The following is a 25553-nucleotide window of genomic DNA, read 5'->3' as shown; positions in this document are numbered from 1 at the left end:
CCGGGGAACGGTTCCGTTTTAGTTACTTTTATCTGCTATCTTTATTATAGGATTATTTGCTATTTATTTGTTTTTAATTTAATTTATATTTTTCCTCTTTTTGACTCACCATGTCGTGGCATCGTAACAGTAGGATTTTAATTTTCGTTTTTGTTCTTTTACGCGTTTCTTTTGTTTATTTGCAGATTGTTTATGACCTGCGGATCAAATTCCTGTTTAATCCCACCATTGGAAGACCCAGAATCCTCTTTTCGCAAAAACAAAGATAAAACCATCTGTGACATCCCAGAATTTAGGTCTAAATTTGTAAACAATCAGTTCTCCGCGAACCACGCTGTAGTGAATTTAAGACATAATACATTGATGGCATTAAGTACAAACGAGGTAATGTTACTGATAAATGCCTGCAGGATACCTCAAAACGCTCGAAAAGTCGACCATCATCATTAAAAAAAAAAAAAAAAAAAAAAAAAAAAAAAAAAAAAAAAAAAACGTTCAAAAACCGGCAAGACATAATGCCCTAAAAATCAAAATTTTGCATTTAACCTGCACAAGGACTACAGATGATAAAACTAGATAGAACATGTTCTCGGGATTCTGTGGATATAAAGAACGTCTGAAACGGAGATCATATGAGAAAGTTATGTACGTTTTAAGTTTTTAAATAGGTAGATCCTTGATTTTACTCGATACCAGACACTACATAACTCACTTTAAAATAGCTACACATCTCGTAAACAAGTTTTGAGCACATTTCTAAACTCAGACTCCGGCCTAATATTTATTTTTACAAATCAAGTATTTTTATCCTGAACCGAAATTAGATTCGTGAAAACCAACGAATCATAACCCGGTTGACGCAAAACTTGAACGCCGTTTCACGGAGATCCGTATATCGGAATTAAATTCTGTTTGAGTATTTAAAATCACCGCGACCGTGCCATTATGTAGATACTTTTGAAATATTTTTACGAATCATAAACCCGACGCCACGTAAATCAAGACAAATTAATAAGTAAATAAATAAATAACAATCAAAAGTAAAAGCCTTTACTTGTGTTTGAGGATATTAAGTCCAACCCCACTTTTTATGCTGGGATATAGTTTTGTAGTTTTATACACATTCATGTGTAGTCTCTATCACGTGACCCTCTCCTTCATCTTCTTCTTTTTCTGTTAAAAGCAAAGCGTCCCAGACATCCTTCCATTGTTGTTACATGACCACCCACACTCACCATTCTCCTCCTGTTTCTCAGTCGAGCAAACCGTCATACACCCCAACCACTCGTTGATTTCCATTGCTTGATATCTTCCCGCACTACCGAGAAACACCACCACCAAAGGTGGTGTTGCCGCTATGTAACCAACGGGAACCATAACGGTTCTCCCTATCTTGCCACCGATCGAAGCTATCAGACACAACCCAAAACCACCTTCATTTGTTACTTTCTCACTTCTCCGGCGAAGAGAGCCACCACTGTCGGCTGTGGCAGCTCCTCCACCTCCCGACGTCATGACCCATCACCAGAAAACACCCTTCCCAAACACCTTCGGACCATAACTTTGCACCTCCCTGCCCTTTCTCTCGTCCAGTTCACCTGAAAAGAAAGGAAACGAAGGCAGCAAAGCTGCCATTGCAGGTCCGTCACCACCCACCGTTGGCAAAACCCATTTCACCTCCAACCACCGCTGTGACTACTGGAACGCCTCCATACCGACATCTACCACCTGAAACCGCCTTGCGTTCTTTCCCTCTCGTCAAATCCATCTGAACAGGAAAGCAAACGCAGCAAGGCAGCCATTGCCGCCCTCCGTCGTCCTTGTTGTGGAGTCCCGGACGCCACCGCCATCACCGAGCTGCTGCTGCCCAGTCACCCTAGCAATCACCGGCCACTGTAAGTCCGAATCACCACCACCATTTGTAACCTTTGTATATGATTCCTCCGGTAACGACATGTCGATGCGAACCTGAAGTGGGTCTCGTATTTTCTTTCGCGTTCTGTAACATGACTTAAATTTGTTTAAATTAAACCCTCCACTGTTAGAATTGTATGACATTGGCCCCTCTTGGAGATTCGATTTTCATATGAAGCCAAACTTGCACTAAAATGTCCAAGAATTGTCCCTCCACCCGAGAAACCCAGCAAACCAAGTCTCGGAACCTTAAATTAGGTTAAAATGTGCATATTAGGCCCTTGGTTTGCGAGCTGTCTGCAAGATCAGTCCATCAAGTTTGATTTTGGCAAAATCAACCCCCTATACTTTATTTATTTTAATAAAGACCACTCCATGCCTAATAATTAATACCAAAACTACCCTTTTGGTTTATTAGGTAATATAAATAAACCCGATGATTCGTTTTGAGGGCACGGGACGTCACGAAACGGCTTTCACAAAAAGTTTCACCCTCGAGCCTCGTTCACGCTTCAAGGGTGAGTGTTACGGCCCCTTTTTGTGTTTTATTATTATTATTTTTTTTTTTTTGGAGGGGGGGGGGGGGGGGGGGAATACGTGTGAAATATATATAAATATATTTTCCGGTTATGAAATATGTTTATAAACATGCTAAATATATATATCGGTTATGGAATACGCATATAAAAAAAATATATCTAGTTTTAATACTTATTATTGTCAAAATAATGTATTATAAACCGATTTCTTTACAATATACATGCGTTTAAAAATATTTAGTCATGTGCATAACTTATTTTACTTACATCAAGCATGTACAAACATATTTATTAGTTATATATGTACAAATTATAACAATCATATCTTGGAAATTATTCATCCATGTGAGGAAACATTTTATCTATTTAAGCGAGTGACATACATTTTTACGGATTTATCGAACTTATTCAGCTTTTATAGTGAAACTTTACCGTATAACCTAGTTAATGGCTTCTATAGTGAGACAGTATTCATTACCTAAGTTTAATCACTTAGTATTCCCATTTAACAATAACCATTAATCTTCGGAGCGAGATACATATGTATAGATCTATACGGGTTGACACCCCCACCTGCGGTTGCTAGCTACAACCTCGACTGATCAATCGAAGCGGGTGAATATTTATCTTTGGTATAACTACGACGTCTAATGAATCGTTGTGCAGGGATTATAACTGGTCACATAGCTCGGTTATAGGACTCACTATAGGCATTAACCAGACTCTTTAACTAGAAACCACGGATTCTGTTTCTCTGTGTATCAAGCATTTTAAGTATGGACTTACTTATGGTATAACTCTTTATCAAGCATTTTAAGTATGGATTTACTTATGGTTTAACTCTTTAACAAGCATTTTAAGTATGGGTTTACTTATGGTTTAACTCTTTATCAAGCATTTTAAGTATGGGTTTACTTATGGTTTAACTCTTTATCAAGCATTTTAAGTATGGGTTTACTTATGGTTTAACTCTTTATCAAGCATTTTAAGTATGGGTTTACTTATGGTTTAACTCTTTATCAAGCATTTTAAGTATGGATTTATCTATGGTTTATCTATTTATCAAGCATTTAAAGTATGGATATACTTATGATTTATCTCTTTAACAAATATTTCAAGTATAGATATATTGGCGATTTAACTCTTTATCAAACATGGTTTTAACCACAAAAGAAATACTTTCTAGACTTATGAAGTATCATTACTGCGATTAGCAGAAAACACTTAACTCTCACCAACCTTTGTGTTGACCCTGAAATCACATGTATTCTCAGGAGATCAGTAAACCAGCGTTTAACGGAAGATTTGTTCATGGATTTTCGGGCAATCTAGTCTTATTTAGTTTTTGTTATGTCGACCTACTTGTTAAGGTGAATTTATGAACCTATTAATATATGTATGAAACTTAAATTTGAACTTTAAATTTGAATGTAACTGCTATGTTGTTATTGTTGTAGCTTGTGATGTATATTCAATTTACTTGGGATCCATGAACTAAGTCGCACAGCCCGACGTATTCCGCCGCCTCGGCCGGGGGTGTGACAGATTGGTATCAGAGCTAAATTGGCTATAGAGAACTCTTATCCTCGAAAGAGGAAATACAACTATAGCTACCGGCTCCTAATAAAAGTATTATTAATAAATATACTACTTCTTTACTACTCATGGGAGAGGCAGCTGGTTTGAAAGGCTGCTAGGGTTACTGCACTTCAAAACGGATTAGTTGCCACAATGGTCCTAGCCCCCGGTGTTTCCTATCTGACTCTCATATGTGCTTAGTAGTCTTGGAGTACAAACCAAAAATTTAATAATACTACAAACCTCACCAACAATAATATATATAAGAGTTATATATTTACTCTGACCCGCGATGAGAACACTTAATAAAAATTCTGACATGCCTTCAACTAAAGCGACCAACTCAATCCTTTAGGTCAAAAGCCTCAACTAAGGTTAGTATCGTGCATAGGCCATACCATAAATAAACCTGGAACGCGCGTCTATGTTATTTATGGTCAGGCTGGTGAACAACCAACCTTGAGCGACGAGTTTGACAGACTACAATGGTTGAGAGCTTTAGAGATTGAAGGATGTTCTCAAGACTCGATACATATATTTAATACCTAACATCCATGTATCAACTCCCAGACAACACATATATCTAAAAAAAAATCATAAAATACTTAAAGGTCTGGGATAACATCCAGATTTTCCCGATTTACCTAAATTCGAGAAGAACAAAGGACCAATAGTTCTACTACCTTTGTGGCAGAGAAACCTATAGTTCCCAGTCGATCATTCAGTATTCTCCAAACTTCTATCTCCCCTACCTTCCAAATATGACAAGGATCCATCCGAAGACAAACCATCTATAGAATCCACTAAAGGGGAGGTATCTAAATAAGAGAAGGGAACGACCGAAGGTAACCAACCAGCTGAAGAAAATATGAAATGAGAAGGACTAACAGATGAAGAGTCCACCATTCAAATGCCACCAGTGTACTGCATCTACTAATAATTATAGATGGAACGCCCTACATGGATGCTCCTACAAAAAGGATTCCACCTCATTCTCAAAGTTGTACTTCCATCTAAAGGAAACAAATTTTGTCGCAAGAGTCAGGTGTGACTGCCTATACATCCCGTTTCAATGAGCTCGCTAACCTCTGTCCAGGAATAGTAAACACGGAATACAAAAGGATTGAAAGTTACATCAGGGGACTAAGTCCCACGATTCTAGGTCTACTTGATGTGTCCAGGACCACTACCTTTGATGGTGCTAAGCAATTGGCGTATCATTTGACTGAACATGATCTTCGTCCGAGTACCACAACCCAACAAACGAGATAGAACCATGCAAAGAGTAAGAAGAGGAAATACCCAGAGAAGTCCAAAGGAAACTTCAAACTCCTGAGGCCCAAATCAGAACCTATGACCATCAACGCCACAAGCCCAAACACTCCCACAATGGAACACTTCCCCAATGCACTAAATGCAACTTCCATCATGATGGGAATTGTAGGGATGTAATCTACAAAAATTGTAATAAGAAAGGTCACATCTCGAGGTACTATAGAAAAACCTCAACCACTACAGTAGGAGGAAATCGAAATCGCTATGGATGCAACCAATCAAGGCATTTTAAGAAGGACTACCCGAAACTGAAGAATCAGAGTTGCAAAGGAAGAGCACTTATGACTGGGACAGGAGATGCTCACCATGACCCAACTGAGATTACCGGTGTGTTTACTACCAATAATATTTATGTTTTTAGTAGTAGTAAACCTTAATACTGATAGAAACTTTAATGATCGTAGGTTTAGAAACATGATAAAACGTAAATTCTACACACTTAATAAAACTTACACGCTAGGAATTATAATCGGCCAAGAAGAATGCACCTTAGATATACTTACCAATTTCCTTCTCATCCTAAATAACCATGTCTTTCACATCGGCATAATACCCATGACCATTGGAATTTTTGATGTGAGCATCAGAATGGAAAAGTAGGGGAAACAAGAAAATCAAGAAAGGAAGAAGACACAACAAGAAATCCAACGAAGGAAGATACGGAGTACGAAATAGAAGGGGAAGAAAGCGAAACAGAATTTGAAACAGAAAGCGAGCTAAACAAGGAACCCGATTACACCATGGCGAACATTGCCGAACTATAAATGGAGACATACAAAAAGAGAATTCGAGAAAGCGAGCTAAACAAGGATCTTGATAACACCATGGCGAACATTGCCGACCTATCAATGGAGGCGTACAAAAAGAGAACTCGAGACAACACCGGTACGGGGCTTGTGCAACCTACCATACCCGCCACTGCCATATTTTAACTTAAGGGGCACATCCTTACAGCATTAAAGGAGACTCCTTTCATCGGAAAGGATCATTAAGACGCCTATAAGTATCTAGATGAAGTCAACGACATTGCCAACTACTTTAACATTCCAAATGTACCAAGAGAAATAGTGTTGTTGAGGATGCTCCCTGTCACTTCCAAGGGAGCTGCAAAGGATTGGCTAAAGGCACTTCCACCAGGTGCGGTAACAAAATGGGCAAGGATGCGTGAATTGTTTTTGGAACAGTTTTGGCCACCATCCAAGGTGGCTAAGCTCAAAAAGGCCATCTCCAATTTTGAACATCAAATGGGGGAGTCGCTGTATGAAGCATGGGAACGCTACAAAGGTTTAATTAGGAATTTCCCACAAAATGACCTAAATGTATAACAAGAAGTGTCGATCTTTTATGATGAAGTGAACGTCACTACTAGACAACTCCTTGACTCTCAAGGCCCCTTAACAAATAAAAATCCGACAGAAGTTAAGGAACCAATTGAAAATTTCTCTAAGCACTCTAGAGAATACCATAATCCGATGAATGATGTAACGAGGGGATCAGTTAATGTAGCTTCGGAAGATATGTTGGCGGTTATGGCAATGTTGCACAACATGGATAAGAGGATGACTAATATGGATCAAACAATCCATGCTATTCGGGTTGGGTGTGAAAACTGTAACAGGCCACATTTGACTAGAGATTGTGAACAAAAAGGAAAAGGCTTTTACCAAAAAGAGGAACCACAGGCTAAAAAGAAATCCGACTTTGAATCAATGTTCACACGATTTCCAGCCGTTTCTGAAAAGAGGCATGAGGGAACTGAAGCAACACTTAAGGAACACCAAATAATGATGAAAGAGCAACAAGCTATGATCAAGGAAAAATATGAGATGATGAAAAACCAGCAAGCATTGTTTAGAAATCAACAAGCTTTGATCCTCAATATAGAAAAACAACTTGGGCAACTAGCTATGCAGTTCAATGAAAGATCACCGAGAGGACTTCTGGGAAATACCAAACAAAACCCGAGAGGAGATCACATCCAAGCCATCACCACTAGGATTGGAAAAATTATTACTCATTTGACTTGCTCTGCTGCAATGCTAAACATGCTACCGAAGATGAGAGGATCATCAAAAGTAGTACTGAATGAAACTTGCTCTGCTACAATGCTAAACATGCTACTGAAGAGGATGGGGGATCCAGGAAGCATAACTTTACCATGCCAAATCGGGAATCTAGCAACCAATCTTGCTCTACCGACTCTGGAGCAAGTGTCAACTTGATGCCATAATCATTCTTAAAAAATCCTTATCTTCCCAAACCAAGACCGGTCCGCATGGTTATCCATCTATCTAATAAAACTATGACCTTTCCAAGGGGTATTTTTGAAGACCTATTAGTTAAAGTTGACAAGTTCGTTTTTCCCGCGGATTTCATTATGTTGGATATGGAGGAAGACGAGCAAGTCCTTATCACCCTTCGAAGTCCATTCTTGAGTACTGCCCGAGCTTTAGTTGATATAAGAGAGTCCAAACTCATTCTAAGAGTAGGATAAGAAGCGGTTACATTTGAAGTCAATCGGACAATTCAACATTCAAGGATAAGTGATGATACGACATTTTATGTTGATGTGCTAGATAAATTACTTGAAAAGAGCTAGAAGGGTGGAAAGAAAAAGAGACCGAGGGATTTATGGTGCTTAAGGAAGAGAATTTTGATCCCGAATTGGATATACAAGAGTTGGAGAAGCTATTAGAAGAAAGTGATTATGATGAAGCCATAAAAGAGGCAGAAGAGGCAACATGACGTGGTGATGGGAACACGTCATGGCAAAGTTTTTTTCACGAACAGGAATTAAAAGTTGCGACACCACAATGTGGCAAGATGCCTACGTCGTGGTAACTGAAGAAAGGCAGAAAATCGAGCTGAAAGCCCTCCCTGAACACCTGGGGTATGCATTCTTGGAAGAAGGACAACAAAAACCAGTAATCATAGCTTTCGATCTTGAAACACATGAAAAAAAATGCCTCATAAAGGTAATAAAGAAAAGACAAGGTGCTATAGCATAGAAGATCACTGACATCAAGGGGATTAGTCCAGCCTACTGTTCTCATAAGATCAACTTAGAAGAAGGAGAAAAGCCCATTGTACAACGCCAAAGAAGACTTAACCCAAATATGCAAGAAGTGGTTAAAAAGGAGGTTATTAAACTTTTAGATGCTGGTATCATTTATTCAATCTCCAATAGCCCATGGGTGAGTCCGGTACACTTTGTACCTAAGAAAGGAGGAATGACAGTAGTCACTAATGAAGAAAATGATAATCCCAGGAAGAACAGTAACCGGGCGGCGCGTTTGTATCGACTATCGAAAACTTAATGATGCTACATGCAAGGATCACTTTCCACTACCATTTATCGATCAAATGCTCGAAAGGCCATCCGGTCATCTCTACTATTGTTTCCTTGATGGTTTCTAGAGGTACTTTGAAATTCCAATTGACCCAAAAGACCAAGAGAATACCACTTTTACATGCCCAAGTGGAATATTCGCATATAGACGCATGCCTTTTGGGTTATGCAATGCACCAGCTACTTTCCAAAGGTGCATAATGGCTATCATTCACGACATGATCGAGAAATTTATGGAGGTCTTTATGGATGACTTCTCGGTTTTTAGGTCATCTTTTGAAGATTGTTTGTCCAATTTGGATTTAATGCTAGCTAGATGTTAGAAGACTAAACTTGTCCTTAATTAGGAGAAGTGCTAATTCATGGTAAAAAAAGGAATTGTGTTAGGACATAAAGTCTCAAGGAAGGGAATAGAGGTGGATAGAGAAAAAGTTGATACTATAGAAAAATTGCCACCTCCAACAAACGTAAAGGGGGTAAGGAGCTTTCTAGGCCATGTAGGATTTTACCGCCGCTTCTTTAAAGACTTTTCAGAGATCACAAGGCCATTAACTCAACTTCTTTTGAAGGATGCCCCATTTGACTTTTCTAAAGAGCATCATGAAGTGTTTCAATTGTTGAAGGAAAAGTTAACTAGTACCCCTATTATGATAGCTCCAAATTGGAGCCTTCCTTTTGAGCTAATGTGTGATGCTAGTGACTATGCGGTGGGAGCTGTTTTAGGTCAAAGGGTTGATAAACATTTTCAACCTATCTATTATGCAAGCAAAACTTTGAACCCAACTCAAGAAAACTACACTACTACCGAGAAGGAGCTACTAGCGGTGGTGTATGCGTTCAATAAATTCCGTCCATATTTGGTTTTGTCGAAGACAATAGTTTTTACTGACCATTCTGCCCTTAAGTATCTATTTGCTAAACAATATTTTAAACCAAGATTGATACGTTGGGTCTTGCTTCTACAAGCATTTGATATTGAAATAAGGGATAAGAAGGGAATGGAGAATGTGGCTACCGATCATTTATTAAGATTAGAGAACCCGCATTTAGAGGAAATGGAAGAAAACAAGTGTAACATCTGGATTCCCAGGTATATTAAATATGTGTTTATTTTGAGATCCATGGAGCGACTCGACGAGTTGAGAGACCAACTCGTCAAGTAGAATCGTGTTTGGCCATGTGGGATTAGTAACATACTCGACGAGTCTAAGAGTCAACTCGCTGAGTAGACGTTGAGTAATGAAACCCTAAATCCCCGGGTTTGGGGGCCTATTTAAGGACACTCATAGCCTCATTTGCTGCCTACCTTCACTGAGAGAAACCCTAATCAGCCTTTGAGATAACAGATAGAGTGTTGAGCTAATATTGAATGTTTTGGTGCATCTTTGGAGGAGAAGAGAGCTAATATTAAGTGTTTGGGTAGACCTCATATCATTGGAGTTTAGGGCTTTTTCCATATAATATTGGGACTTTGAGAGTATTGAGTCCATATTGAGATTGGACATCAGATCTGGACTATGTGAGGTCCCTAGAGTCCAAAGGTCTCTACTTGATTCAGCCACAATAGAGCTTTTGAGTGAAAAACCCTTAATAGAGCATGTTCTTGGCATTTCAAGCCCTAAGTTCCATGCATGGACGTAAAGCTCGTGACTTTATGTGATAAACGAGCCCTGAGAGCATAGATCTAAAGTTTTGGAAGGTTTTCTGCCTTGAAATCGTCTAAATGAGAAATGAGTCTGAATGGACTCACCGAGTCGATGAGCAGACTCGACGAGTCGGTTAGGGTTTGTCCCTATAAGCTTGATCATGCGATAACTCGGCGAGTTGGGAGTCAACTCGACGAGCTAAGATAGACCTTCACAAGACTTCTGAGGAAACGAGTGGACTCGATGAGTCACATAGGTGCGCTTGGCGAGTCGGGTCAAACATGGACTGTTGACTCGAGTTGACTTCTATTGACTTTAGGGTTTGGTCAAACATGAGTAATGGAGACTATGGTGGGGTAAAATGGTCTTTTACCCACTTCAAGATTTAGAAAGTGGAAGAATAGCTTTTGGTTTACTTAGAGTCGAGAATCAAGTATTTATTGAGATAATTACCCTATGTGTTAGGCAGTGGCTAGTTCGAGATTCGTGTACGAGGATAATTGCTTGCTGTCGAGGTGAGTCTTCTCACTATACTTACCATGAGTGGTATCTTTGTGTGACTGAGATGTTTTATGTGCTTACCTGTGTACCCTAATATTCTGCATTATGACTTTGTGATTTATGATGAGTATTATTATTATGAGCTTATTGAGCTGGGACCGGAGGGTCCTACTGATACATATTGACCGGAGGGTCTTATTGAGTTATAGCCTAGAGTGGCTAATGTGCTATGTATGGTATTTTGGGGAACTCACTAAGCTCCATGCTTACCGTGTTATATGTTATGTGCTTCGGGTTTTTCTTAGGATCACGGGAAGGCACCAGCTTGATTGTACACACCAGCAAACGAGTTATGTTTTGAGGAACCTGGATTTTAATCAAACAATTATGGAGTTGCGATTGTAAATTTAATAAATGAGATTTTGTGAAATGTGTTATGAGAATTATGTAATTTTAAATGAAATTTTTATTTGAAAATTTACAGTGTTACAAGTTGGTATAAGAGCCTTGGTTTGAGGGATTTAGATGCACCTTCGGGTATGTCTGGACTCAAACTAGGGATTTGAGAAAAAATTTCAAAAGAAATAATTTTTGTAAAACGAGCAAAGAGCTTCTAAGAGAAAACTGAGAAGGAGCAGTGTGTACAATCAGCTAGAGCCCGAATGGTGATTTCCCAAAATACCCTTACTTATTTATGTTATGAGTTATTACTGATACCTGCTAGAAGATAGGATAGGTGTTTCATATTTTAGGACTATAGTTGCCTGATTTGTGATGCCTTAGCCTAGGAATGTTGTTATATGTGATGTGCTTGAGTATGTGCGGAGTAAGAGTATCCAACAGGAAACTTTCAGAGAGAGAGAGCTTTGAGTAGAGGAGTAATCTAGGAGAGATACCTAGACGAGCATTGGAGGGGACAACCGAGAGAGTATTTAGATACCCGCAAGGGGTGGAGTTGCTTGAGTTCGGTGATACTTTTTGATTGTGAGTTGAGCAAGTGGAGTTGTAACCTAGAGTGGTTTCACGTGTTGGTAGAGATTATTCGATGCCCGACAGCTGCTTGCTTCATGCTTTGTGGAACTCTTGATGATGGGAGACAGCTACTAAGTAAATATGATGATATTCAGGAGGTAGATGGTTGGCGTCATAAGTAGTTCTTCAGCAGTTGATGGCAGAGAAGTGTAAGAACCTAGGAAGAGCTTAGGGAACGAACTTAGTCAGATGAGTACGCTGATAAAGGAGAGTATTCGCTAGGGGTGACCAGTTTAATGGGATTGGTGATCGAGAAGGTTGAGCAGGTACTTAGGAAATCTGGGACGATCCGTGTGGAAAGTATGAGTAGATATGGTAGGTAGTATGGGCCCATACTACTGAAAGAAGAGGACCCATACTCAAAACAGGGTGAATTCCAAAGGTTCTAAGTAGTAGAATGAGATAAGATAACATGGTTCGGGTACCATGATATGTAGCAGATCGAGAGGTGACAACATGGTTCGAGTACCATGATTCGTGGCAGTTAGTGCTTCTGGTCTTACCAGTTGTCCCGTTTTAATTGATTATATTGAGATCAGACGTGATAGAGTGTGGGTCCAAAGGGCCATATCAAACGAGTTTCATTGGAGCATACCTTGAGAGGGAAATCGAGTTAGTTTCCGATAGATTTTTGGTGAGATGCCAGTTAGAGTCGCAAGACTCAGGGATGAGTGGAGATGATGTTATTGGAGAATTGCGGTCTAAGTTGAGCAATTGACTGAAAGATGCGGTGTCATCTTCTGTGGCAAGAGTTGCGCTGTCTCCGTTTCCTGGGAAAAGCAAAGAAATAGCGAGCTTTCGGTTTCAGAGTTTGGAGGTAACCCCGTGGGGTAGCGTAGGGTTGCAACATTTTCACCAGGGTATTTTGGGCAGTATGTTGCTGCGAGGTATTTCTTATACCATGAGAGAGTCATTTTTGAGTCTAAGAAGGAAGAGAACGAGGAGGTGCCTTATTGAGGGAGGCATACTTTTAGCAGCAGTTCCAGGTGATCAAGAGGAGTATATCGGGTCAGTAGCCCTTGTTTTCTACATCGTGTGAGCTCTCTTGCTTTTATAATGATTCTAGTGGTGAAATTTTGGTCGAGGGATCAGAGGCGATCGTTAATTATTCCCGGACCAAGGGTCCGGGCTAATTTGGAACAATTCGGGTACCCGACGATGTGTCGGTCTGAGGCTTTGAGATGACTAGAGGCAGTCACGTTGGGAGGATTCTAGGATTCTTGTCTAAGTTATGGAATATTTGGAGTTGTTTGATTCCATCGGGACGATCATTGAAGTGATTATATGACACGTTCCAAGATTCAAGTCTGATATACCTAGTGAAATAGTCTATGGAGTAGATTGTTGGTATGCCAATTGGTGATGGTTCGAACCTTGAGTGGGGGAGAACTAAGTATTCTATTGAGAGGATCAGCGGTCCGTTCAAAGTGCGGTTAGAGAACTGGTTATGGAGATTCGTAGTGGACACTTGAGACCTAGGTTATTGGTGGGTGAGGCGAGGTGCAAGGCATGGTGATGTATGGGTATGTGCTCAAGGAAGGAGGAGAGAACCCACAGCATGTGGTCGTTGGCCATAAATTTGTTATGGCTAGGGATTTTTCGGGATTACAATTGTTGAGTTCGAGGCAGTTGGGTCGCCGAGTTCAGGGTGCAATAGCTGAGGTTTGCGGGTATAAGTATAGATTGTGATTTATACTCAAGAAAGGATAACAGTTGATTTGTCAACCAATCTCAGAGTCGGTGTGAGTAGTTTGTATGGCTGGTGATCAGTAGAGGGTGGAGCTTTGGATTTTCGTCAACGTGTTTTCCGTTATTGATGATTCCTCTGTGTTTCAACTTGTGAGATGGGTATGTTTCAAAGTTACAAGTTGTGCAAGAAGAAGATCGGTTGTGAGATTCTGAGAGGGTACATTGCGATATCTAAGTATGAGATCAGTGGATAAGGCAAGACATCGTGAGGTTCTGTGATGGTGTAACAAGGTATCCGAGTATGATGTCCTAAATTTCAGAGTATTTTTAGTCTTGAGTTTGAGATGGAAAGTGGTGTATCAAGTATCCATGTGGGAGCCCTTCGGCTATTTGACATCGATCGAGATTATCTAAAAATGTGAATTGTAGCGAGAAAGGATTTTTGTCATGGCAGTTGCCGTCGGGAGTAGTGATGCTTATTTTGGATGGGTGTGTGTACCTATATATGCTGGGACGTGAAGCATGAGTTAGTGAACGTAGTTTGGTGTTGACTTGAGGATGAGATCGTGGGGTGGTAAGAGAAAGTGTTGTAAGACTTCGGGGAGCTGTAGCATCCATGGGTTAGTGCGAGAGAGTGTAGCGATACTGCAGGAAGCCGTAGAATTCACCAGTCAGCGAGAGGGTGTGGTGATACTGCGGGGAGCTATAGTATTTACCAAACAATGAGCGAGGATTGTGAAACTGCGGGGAGCCTTAGCTTTCACCGGCCAGAGGGAGAGCATTGTGAAACTACGGGGAGTCGTAGTTTTCATTGGTCAATGAGAGAGTATTGTGGAACTGCGGGGGAACCGTAACTTTCACCATCCAGTGAGAAAGAAAGAAGCGTTGTGAATCTACAGGGAGCTGTAGTATTCGCTAGTCAGAATAGGACGCAGAGGAGTTCCTAGGCTTGGGTAGCCTTATCACTTGAGTCTTCTGGAACCTGGTTGCCAGACCATGGGCGAGATTGGGGTCTCTGTTTTGGTCGAGGATTGTTGTATCCCGGGTTAAGGAGGGATTATCGTAAGCGGAAGGAATTGGAGAGATGGTGTGGGCATAAATTCGCAAATCGTGGGTATGGGTCGGGTATTAGATTGGAAATGAGTGGTTCCAATTCTACGTCGGGCCAGACTCTCGAGTTTGAGTTGGCTCTAGTAGTGTTTGGAGAAGGCGAAATGAGATTCCAAACTTAGAGGTGGGTTCCATTTTGAGAGGTATTGTGTGTCATCTGATGCCTTAGACCTGTGTGGGTCAGTTCCTTTGTATGAAAAGAACCGCGAGACGTATGGATATAATGAGTAGTAGACGACAGGGGTCGAGTGTGAGACGATTTTAGTTGAGGTGGTAGTATTCGCTTGGAGTAAAGCGAACTTCATAACTTTTGTGTCACACTGGGCCGAGATAGTTAGTGTGAGAAGGAAGTCAGTGAGACGTTTTGGGGTATGCAATGGGTAACCTTTGGAGCTTCAACTTTCTGGTCAGGAGATGACCTGGTGACCGGTGTTGAAAGGGATATTTGAGAAAGGAGATGAGCTTTATGATTGTTAGATGCCAGAGGATACTTCTGAGAAAGCATGATCTTTTTCTTGTGTCTGAGGACAAGGTGTTGAGAGTTCATTATTCAGATGGGTTTTGATTGCAGTACAATGGATGGGTCATTGGTGTGATATGATCCTTTCATTCCTTAGAGTATGATCTGGATTGTTTAATATGTCTAGTATGAGTGATCGGTAGCCAGTATTTGGGCATTGACTTGTTTCTATCAGTCACAACAAGAGAATCAGAGTGGCAATGTGTTATCGGGGTCTGTTATTCGAGGAGCGATGAGCATGATGATATCTTGTGATGGCGGTCGGACAGTGAGACAGGCCGCTAGAGTTTTCAAATTCTAAAGAGTCAGAAGGGGTACGACAGGGGGTCTTTCATTTTCAGGAGTTGGGAGTTCCTGTTGTGTTCATGTGTCCTTGGAAGGAAATTGTTGCGAGATATGAGATTCTTTTGATGGTGCTTCTCAGATCTTTGGGTTCGATCTTTGTATTGTTGCGGAGCGATTTTGAGGGCAAAATCTAATTCAAGTTGGGGAGAACTGTAACATCCAGATTCCCAAGTAATTATGTGTTTATTTTGAGATCCATGGAGTGACTTGACAAGTTGTGAGTCCAACTCGTCGAGTAGAATCGTATTTGGCCACGTGGAATTAGTAACCTACTCGACAAATCAGAGAGTAAACTCGCTGAGTAGACGTTGAGTAATGAAACCCTAAATCCCCGGGTTTGAGGCCTATTTAAGGACACTTATAGCCTCATTTGCTACCTCCCTTCACTGAGAGAAACCCTAATCGGTCTTTGAGCTAAGAGATAGAGTGTTGAGCGAATCTTACGTGTTTTGGTGCATCTTTGGAGGAGAAGAGAGGGACTCAATCAAGGACTAATAGGAGGCTGTTAGATCCGCTTCTGTTTCTTCCAAGAGCTTCTGTGAAAGGTAAAAAGGTCTTACCTTTCTCATTTTGTTGGGTAGACCTCATATCATTGGAGTTTAGGGGTTTTTCCATATAATATTGGGACTTTGAGAGTATTGAGTCCATATTGAGATTGGACATTAGATGTGGACTATGTAAGGTCCCTAGAGTCCAAAGGTCTCTGCTTGATTCAGCCACAATAGATCATTTAAGTGAAAACTGTGACATCCCAAAAATCACGGCCAGAAAAGACCGGTTTTGTTTATACTTTATTTCAAAATCAGAGTAATCTTTTAATAAAAGAGTTGCGGAATTTGTCCCAAAACAATATTATGATAAAGATTTATCAAAAGCATTTCCGTAGAAATGTATTTCATTAAAAAGACTCGGGATGTCATGTTCGATACAGTACATAAGTATAAACAATACAACATAGGCCTTACTACATTATTCCGTATTTACAGGCCTAAAATCTAGAGGTGGCAATCGTGTCGTGTCGTGTCGGGTTAGTGTCGTGTCGAAACACTAAACGAGTTGAAAGTGCTTGACCCTAACCCGACCCATTTAATTAACGTGTCGTGTCGTGTCAACCCGTTTATTTTCGTGTCGAGTTCGTGTCGGGTTTCGGGTTACGGCTATACCTTGAAATATATCGTGTCATGTAAGGTTAAAAGATTGAGCATGTTGAAAGAGTAGGAGTTGGGTAGGCGAAAAGGTAAAACTAATAGTTTGGAGGCATAATAGATGAAGTCATAGCAAGTTTAGATGACAAAATTAAAAGATTGAAAGTTTGGGATGCGGATGACAAGGTCACTAGGATGTGAGAGTGATGAAAGAGACTGGGTAGTTTGGAAGAGAATGGAAAAACTAAAATGAAGTCTTGATCTAGACGGCTAAATCATTTCAACATTACAAAACAATTCAATTCGAAGGTTTTCTTTTACTTATGGTTTTGGTTTTGTATCTTTCTAGTTTATTTAAATAATTCAAAAAAACTTGCATATAAATAAACGGGTCATATTCGAGTTGAAATTCTCAACCCTAACCTTACCCATTTAATTTTCATGTCGTGTCGTGTCAACCCGTTTATTTAAACGGGTTGAAATATCTTACCCAAACCCATTTATTTCGTGTCGGGTTCGTGTCAGGTTTCGTGCCGTGTCAATTTTTGCCACCTCTACTAAAATCCATTAATCTCTCACCCCAAGACATCACATCTATGCTCATGCGCCACTACCTGTAATACAAGAAACTGAGTGGGTCAGGCTTGGGAGCCTGGCGAGCACATAGGGTTTTCAACCCACAATAAATAAGTTTATTAACTTTATTAAATTAAACAACCCGATTACCCGTTCCCTTTATCCTCACATTACGTCCCTAAGCATCTATCATAAGGGACCTACCCTAAGGATTATCATCGGGACAGACACTACTGCTAAGGGGATTCCTCAGCAATAAATGTCCTTAAGGAAACCATGTGGGGGATGGAGTACATCTGGTGAGCACACAGTTCAAATAAACACACAGTTCAAATAAACACCTACAGGTTGCGAGCCTGCTAGTGTTCCACTGGACTGTCTAGAATAGTCTGTGGTCGTCATCTATACTCCGCTAGATGACTGGATCATCATTAACATCTATAACGAGGCCTCTCATTATTTTATTTTGTCACACAGCAACTATTACATCTACCCATGTTTTACCCAACACATTTTGTAGATATAAAATACATATACAGTTTAAATCATTGAAAACATGTATAAAACGTTCATCCAGCATAGATAGCAAGTATTGAGATAATATGCACACATAGCAAGTAATTTATATAAAATACTTCATATCTAAGTGTAAGCTAAAAGTAACTATGCACTCACTTGAGAAAGTGGTGACTCGGTACTCGGACAGTGCTTCGTTTACTTTAAAATAATTTCCTTTGACGAAACCTAGTATTATCACCACTAGATTTTAGTCTAATATTACCGTGACTAATTATTAGTCTTATTATTATTATTATTATTATTATTATTATTATTATTATTATATAAGTGTTTAAACAATACTTTCCAACCACTATGTATAGACAGGGGCCAGACATAAAACACCGGAGGGCAAGACCATTTTGGCGTATATCACTTCTTAAATCCAACAACCCTATGCGGCCTTTTAAACCAGATTCCCCGTACCGTGAGTAGTTAAAAAGATATTATAACGACACTTATATAAGTCATAATAATAGCTCAAATATTTATTACAAATTTATAATAACAATACTAATTTTAAATATAAACTATATTTAAAATAGGGTAAGCATAACTTACTTACAAGGGGATTTTAGCTAGGAGTCGGGCTCTGCAGGGGCAGAACTTCGTCGCTGAATCTTTCTAAGAAAGATTCGTGCAGCGCTTCAGTGCTCACCTTACTATACTAAAACTACAGAAAGAGAAGTCGAATCACGAGGGACCGAAACGCTTGGGGGATAAGGAGAGAAAGACTCTTGAATCAAGAGAATGGTGCAAGAAATATGAGAGCCCAAGCCTCTTATTTATAGTAATTGAATTTACAAAAACTACCCTCCATAATTACTTAATGACCTTATAGTTATATAAACAACTAAACGCCCCTTTATAATACTATTTTAAATGGATTTAATGATATTTGTACTAAACTAATGTCGAAAGAACTCAACATTAGTCTTATAATGACCGCATCGTCGATACCTTTCTAATGATATATACATATGTATATATATATATATATATATATATATATATATATATATATATATATATATATGTGTGTGTATGTATATATGATTTATACTTTATTTTAATACGTAAATATGCTATTATAATTTGTAACTCGTTCATACGAACTCCGTTTTTGACGTTATTTATATCCACGCATAGGTGGAGACGTACTCTACAACTTTCGTTTAGACTCCGTCGGCTAATTTTGACTTTATTTTTAAAGTTGTATTTTTAACAGGCCGGGACAGGATTGGTCCGTTAAAATCTCATAACTTCTTTATCCGATGTCCATTTTCGTCTGTCTTTTTATCGTTACGCTACTAATAACGAGATCTTTGATTCTCGTTTAGGTTGTGTCGGCTAAAAACCGCTCGATCTAAAACTCGAACTTCGGATTGTACACCGCTATGCCGAAACTTCGAAAAATCATAACTTCCTCATACGAAGTCAGATTTGGGCGTTCTTTTTATGGACGTTCTCAGGTTAACATATTCTATGACTTTCATTTAGATTACTAAGGCTAAAAGTCGCTCTATCATAAATTCGCTATGTACGTCTTCGCGGTGTCGTGCCGGTTCCGTCGCTAAACCTCGACGGGTCATAACTTCTTCGTTATAACTCAGATTTCGGCGCTCTTTATATGTACGGAAACCTAGTGACATATACTACAACTTGGTTCAAATTATTTATAAGCTTCTGTCGAAAAGTCGTTTTCGACACTTATTGCCTCTAATTTGACTAGCCCGGATCTGCGGGCGTTACAATTATCTACCCCTTAGGATGATTACGTCCCAGAATCATCAATGAAACAGGGATCGTATAATGACTCCATACGTCATCTATTCATCCTAGGTAATAATTATAACTTCTATATTCCTTCAAGTCTATCTCTTAGACTTATTGACTGTAAGCAGTACTTGATTGTGCACCTGCTTTCTATCTCAGTTTAGACTCCAAATCATGATCTATCGTCATGTGATGCTCGTTAGACTCAGGTCTCTTAGAGTTAAATTCCAAAATAGGCTATACCTTCCTTCATGTTCTAATGTGATATAATCACATTTTTTTTAAAATGTAGCATTTCTAGCTACAAGCAACTTTTCGTGATACCTCTATTGGTTGCTTTGATTAATTCTTCTGGCTTGAGTTGGTGCTACATCGAACTTGGTTCTCTGAACCACGTAACATACTCATCGTAGTCGGACTCAATTTGATATGACCACTAGGGTCGGAATATCAATCATCTTTTTAGTCATTACCGAAACGATGGTAATGACATACTTGAATAAAACGAAATCAGTTACTAGCTAACTTCTTGGTAACTTTGTGACTTTCCCTTATCCAAGCGTGAGTCCTGTGCTTCCGGTAGTATATGCATCTACTACCTTTCACACCTACTCATACTCGTCCCAAGTACTGTCTCGCAGTCCCCAAGTCCTAAAATCACAAAACAATTTAATACATACGAGTGTGTCCAAATAATCATAAAAATTTCCCTAGACTCTACTAGGACTTCTTCCATGTGTATCTTCAATCATTAATTCTGCTTCAACTCAGTTGGTGATGGAAATTCCAGATGATAGGAAAACTTTAGGAATTACACCAATCGTTCTATCATCCCACTAATCAAATGTGTACATTCAGATGTACCGTACTTCTCTAGACGTACTACTATTTTATCAGACGTATTCTAAAGGCAGGATTCCTCTCTTATGATATCTTCCGATAGGTATTATTCACTATCGTAATCCATTTCATTTCCTCTATTTTATCAGTCTATCATGGTTCGCATTACTTCCTGAACTTCTGCCGTTGTGATAGGTTCAGGTGTAGGCGCAACGACCGATGCATGGCCCATCACATTCTTAGGCTCAGGTTGTCATCTTCCTCTTGTTTTGTACACCCAAGCAGACGTTCGGTGTACCAAGACGAGAATTTAAGATAGGAAAGATTTTCTTTACGATAGACGTATAAATCTCCTTATTACTCTGAAACGTTACATGCTAGTTCTAATATCGTAATCGTACGCTTAGAATCCTGAACACATAAGGTTTCCAGATCCGGTTGGCAACAGACCATAGATCCGAACAAATAACAGCATATAAGGCATTTTTATAGCTATAACATAAATCATTTAGCACATAAAACATTTTAGGCATCTTTCCTAAAATAAACTAGTGCTCTTGTCTAAATTATAGCAGACCCTCATCTCACAATCATCGCTTAGCATTCTAAGTTTAAGTGTAGAAATTTCCTACAAATTCCTAGTTCTCTTAAACTAATGCTCTGATACCAACTGTGACATCCCAAAAATCACGGCCAGAAAAGACCGGTTTTGTTTATACTTTATTTCAAAATCAGAGTAATCTTTTAATAAAAGAGTTGCGGAATTTGTCCCAAAACAATATTATGATAAAGATTTATCAAAAGCATTTCCGTAGAAATGTATTTCATTAAAAAGACTCGGGATGTCATGTTCGATACAGTACATAAGTATAAACAATACAACATAGGCCTTACTACATTATTCCGTATTTACAGGCCTAAAATCCATTAATCTCTCATCCCAAGACATCACATCTATGCTCATGCGCCACTACCCGTAATACAAGAAACTGAGTGGGTCAGGCTTGGGAGCCTGGTGAGCACATAGGGTTTTCAACCCACAATAAATAAGTTTATTAACTTTATTAAATTAAACAACCCGATTACTCGTTCCCGTTATCCTTACATTACGTCCCTAAGCATCTATCATAAGGGACCTACCCTAAGGATTATCATCGGGACGGACACTACTGCTAAGGAGATTCCTCAGCAATAAATGTCCTTAAGGAAACCATGTGGGGGATGGAGTACATCTGGTGAGCACACAGTTCAAATAAACACACAGTTCGAATAAACACCTACAGGTTGCGAGCCTGCTAGTGTTCCACTGGACTGTCTAGAATAGTCCGTGGTCGTCATCTATACTCCGCTAGATGACTGGATCATCATTAACATCTATAACGAGGCCTCTCATTATTTTATTTTGTCACACACCAACTATTACATCTACCCATGTTTTACCCAACACATTTTGTAGATATAAAATACATATACAGTTTAAATCATTGAAAACATGTATAAAACGTTCATCCAACATAGATAGCAAGTATTCAAATAATATGCACACATAGCAAGTAATTTATATAAAATACTTCATATCTATGTGTAAGCTAAAAGTAACTATGCACTCACTTGAGAAGGTGGTGACTCGGTACTCGGACAGCGCTTCGTTTACTTTAAAATAATTTCCTTTGACGAACCCTAGTATTATCACCACTAGATTTTAGTCTAATATTACCGTGACTAATTATTAGTCTTATTATTATTATTATTATTATTATTATTATTATTATTATTATTATTATTATTATTATTATTATTATTATTATTATTATATAAGTGTTTAAACAATACTTTCCAACCACTATGTACAGACAGGGGCCAGACATAAAACACCGGAGGGCAGGACTATTTTGGTGTATAGGACTTCTTAAATCCAACAACCCTATGTGGCCTTTTAAACCAGATTCCCCGTACCGTGAGTAGTTAAAAAGATATTATAACGACACTTATATAAGTCATAATAATAGCTCAAATATTTATTATAAATTTATAATAACAATACTAATTTTAAATATAAACGATATTTAAAATAGGGTAAGCATAACTTACTTACAAGGGGATTTTAGCTAAGAGTCGGGCTCTGCAGGGGCAGTACTTCGTCGCTGAATCTTTCTAAGAAAGATTTGTGCAGCGCTTCAGCGCTCACCTTACTATACTAAAACTACAGAAAGAGAAGTCGAATCACAAGGGACCGAAATGCTCGAGGGATAAGGAGAGAAAGACTCTTAAATCAAGAGAATGGTGCAAGAAATATGAGAGCCCAAGCCTCTTATTTATAGTAATTGAATTTACAAAAACTACCCTCCATAATTACTTAATGACCTTATAGTTATATAAACAACTAATTTGTAACTCGTTCATACGAACTCCGTTTTTGACGTTATTTATATCCACGCGTAGGTGGAGACGTACTCTACAACTTTCGTTTAGACTCCGTCGGCTAATTTTGACTTTATTTTTAAAGTTATATTTTTAACAGGCCGGGACAGGATTGGTCCGTTAAAATCTCATAACTTCTTTATCCGATGTCCATTTTCGTCTGTCTTTTTATCGTTACGCTACTAATAATGAGATCTTCGATTCTCGTTTAGGTTGTGTCGGCTAAAAACCGCTCGATCTAAAACTCGAACTTCGTGCTGTACACCGCTAAGCCGAAACTTCGAAAAATCATAACTTCCTCATACGAAGTCAGATTTGGGCGTTCTTTTTATGGACGTTCTCAGGTTAACATATTCTATGAATTTCATTTAGATTACTAAGGCTAAAAGTTGCTGTATCATAAATTCGCTATTTACGTTTTCGCGGTGTCGTGTCGGTTCCGTCGCTAAACCTCGACGGGTCATAACTTCTTCGTTATAACTCAGATTTCGGCGCTCTTTATATGTACGGAAACCTAGTGACATATACTACAACTTGGTTCAAATTATTTATAAGCTTCTGTCGAAAAGTCGTTTTCGACACTTATTGCCTCTAATTTGACTAGCCCGGATCTGCGGGCGTTACAAAAACCCCTTAATAGAGCATGTTCTTGGCATTTCAAGCCCTAAGTGCCATGCATGGACGTAAAACTCGTGACTTTATGTGATAATCGAGCCCTGAGAACATAGATCTAATGTTTGGGAAGGTTTTCTGCATTGGAATCATCTGAATGAGAAATTAGTTTGAGTGGACTCGCCGAGTCGATGAGCCGACTCGACGAGTCGGTTAGGGTTTGTCCCGATGAGCTTGATCATACGATAACTCGGCGAGTTGGGATTCAACTCGACGAGCTAAGCTGGACCTTCATGAGACTTCTGAGGAAGCGAGTGGACTCGATGAGTCATATAGATGTGCTCGCGAGTCGGGTCAAACATAGACTGTTGACTCGAGTTGACTTCTGTTGACTTTAGAGTTTGGTCAAACATGAGTAGTGGAGACCATGGTGGGGTAAAATGGTCTTTTACCCACTTCAAGATTTAGAAAGAGGAAGAATAAACTTTGGTTTACTTAGAGTCGAGAATCGAGTATTTATTGAGATAATTACCCTATGTGTTAGGCAATGGCTAGTTCGAGATTCGAGTACGAGGATAATTAATTACTGTTGAGGTGAGTCTTCTCACTATATTTACCATGAGTGGTATCTTTGTGTGACTGAGATGTTTTATGTGCTTAACTGTGTACCCTAATATACCACATTATGTCTTTATGATTTATGTTGAGTATTATTATTATGAGCTTATTGAGCTGGGACCGGAGGGTCCCACTGAGACATATTGACCGGAGGGTCTTATTGGGTTATAGCCTAGAGTGGCTAATGTGCTATGCATGGTATTTTAGGGAACTCACTAAGCTTCATGCTTACCGTGTTATGTGTTATGTATTTCAGGTTTTTCTCAGGATCACGGGAAGGCACCGACTTGATTGTACACACCAACAAAAGAGTTATGTTTTGAGTATCCTGGATTTTAATCAAACAATTATGGAGCTGCGATTGTAAATTAAATAAATGAGATTTCATGAAATGTGTTATGAGAATTATGTAATTTTAAATGAAATTTTTATTTGAAAATTTATGGTGTTACAACAAGATAGGCGATGATTTCCCTGAAGAATATCTTATGGTTATAGCAGGAGAGGTACCATGGTTTGCAGATATAGCTAATTACCTAGCAAGTGAATACATTCCAAACGAATTGACCCGACAACAAAAGACGAAATTCTTTTTAGAAATCAAGTACTACTTTTTGGGATGAGCCATACCTTTTTAGAAGTTGTGCAGACGGAATGATAAGAAGATGTGCGTTCAGGAAAAAGAGTCGAGAAATCTTGAAACATTGTCGTAACGGGCCCACCGGAGGACATAATGGAGCGTAATATATGGCTAAAAATATTTTTCATATCAGTTTTTATTGGCCTACAATTTTTAAAGATGCTACTGAGTTTGTTAAGGAATGCGATTCATGCCAACGGATGGGAAACGTTTCATTAAGAAACGAGATGCCCCAAAATAGCATTCAAGTTTGTGAGATATTTGATATTTGGGGGATTGACTTTATGGGACCATTCCAAATGTCAAAAGGAAATAAATATATCTTGGCGGCAGTCGACTACGTATTTAAATGGGCGGAAGCACAAGCATTACCTTCTAATGATGCTCGAGTGGTGTTACGTTTCCTTAAAAAGTTATTTTCAGGGTTTAGAGTTCCTAAGGCTCTTATTAGTGATTGGTGCACCCACTTCGCAAGTGATCAAATGGCTATGGTGTTGCAAAAATACGGTGTCCACCATAGATTCTCAACATCCTATCATCCCCAAACGAGTGGGCAAACTGAACTTACAAACCGAGCATTAAAAAGGATATTAGAGAGATCGGTTGGAAGTAATAGAAAGGAGTGGTCGGATAAGCTTGATGATGCACTTTTGGCATTTCGAATGGCGTTTAAAACACCTATTGGTACTACAACGTATAGGTTGGTTTATGGAAAGAATTGCCACTTGCCAGTTGAGATAGAGCATAAAGAACTTTGGGCTTTGAAGATGTGTAATTTTGAGCTTGCTGAGCTTCGCACCAACTGGTTA

At 39.2% G+C, this 25553-nt stretch overlaps 1 long non-coding RNA gene and 1 other non-coding gene across 3 annotated transcripts; one reads left to right on the top strand and one right to left on the bottom strand.

Moving 5' to 3' along the window:
- The first annotated feature begins 1011 nt into the window (after positions 1–1011).
- Positions 1012–24543, top strand: LOC122196445 (uncharacterized). 2 transcript variants are annotated; one of them, XR_008227167.1, is made up of 3 exons: positions 1012–1895; positions 2333–2432; positions 24361–24543. It is a non-coding gene; the product is annotated as an uncharacterized LOC122196445 (long non-coding RNA). The 2 variants fall into 2 exon arrangements; XR_006187904.2 differs by lacking the exon at positions 24361–24543 and adding an exon at positions 3728–5428.
- On the bottom strand, positions 6575–6681 carry LOC111905521 (small nucleolar RNA R71). Its single transcript, XR_002854923.1, has one exon. It is a non-coding gene; the product is annotated as a small nucleolar RNA R71 (small nucleolar RNA).
- Positions 24544–25553: the final 1010 nt, after the last annotated feature.

The sequence above is a fragment of the Lactuca sativa genome, chromosome 9 (genome assembly GCF_002870075.4).
Source record: "Lactuca sativa cultivar Salinas chromosome 9, Lsat_Salinas_v11, whole genome shotgun sequence".
NCBI classification, from domain to species: domain Eukaryota; kingdom Viridiplantae; phylum Streptophyta; class Magnoliopsida; order Asterales; family Asteraceae; genus Lactuca; species Lactuca sativa.
This window is presented reverse-complemented; position numbering and strand designations above follow the sequence as displayed.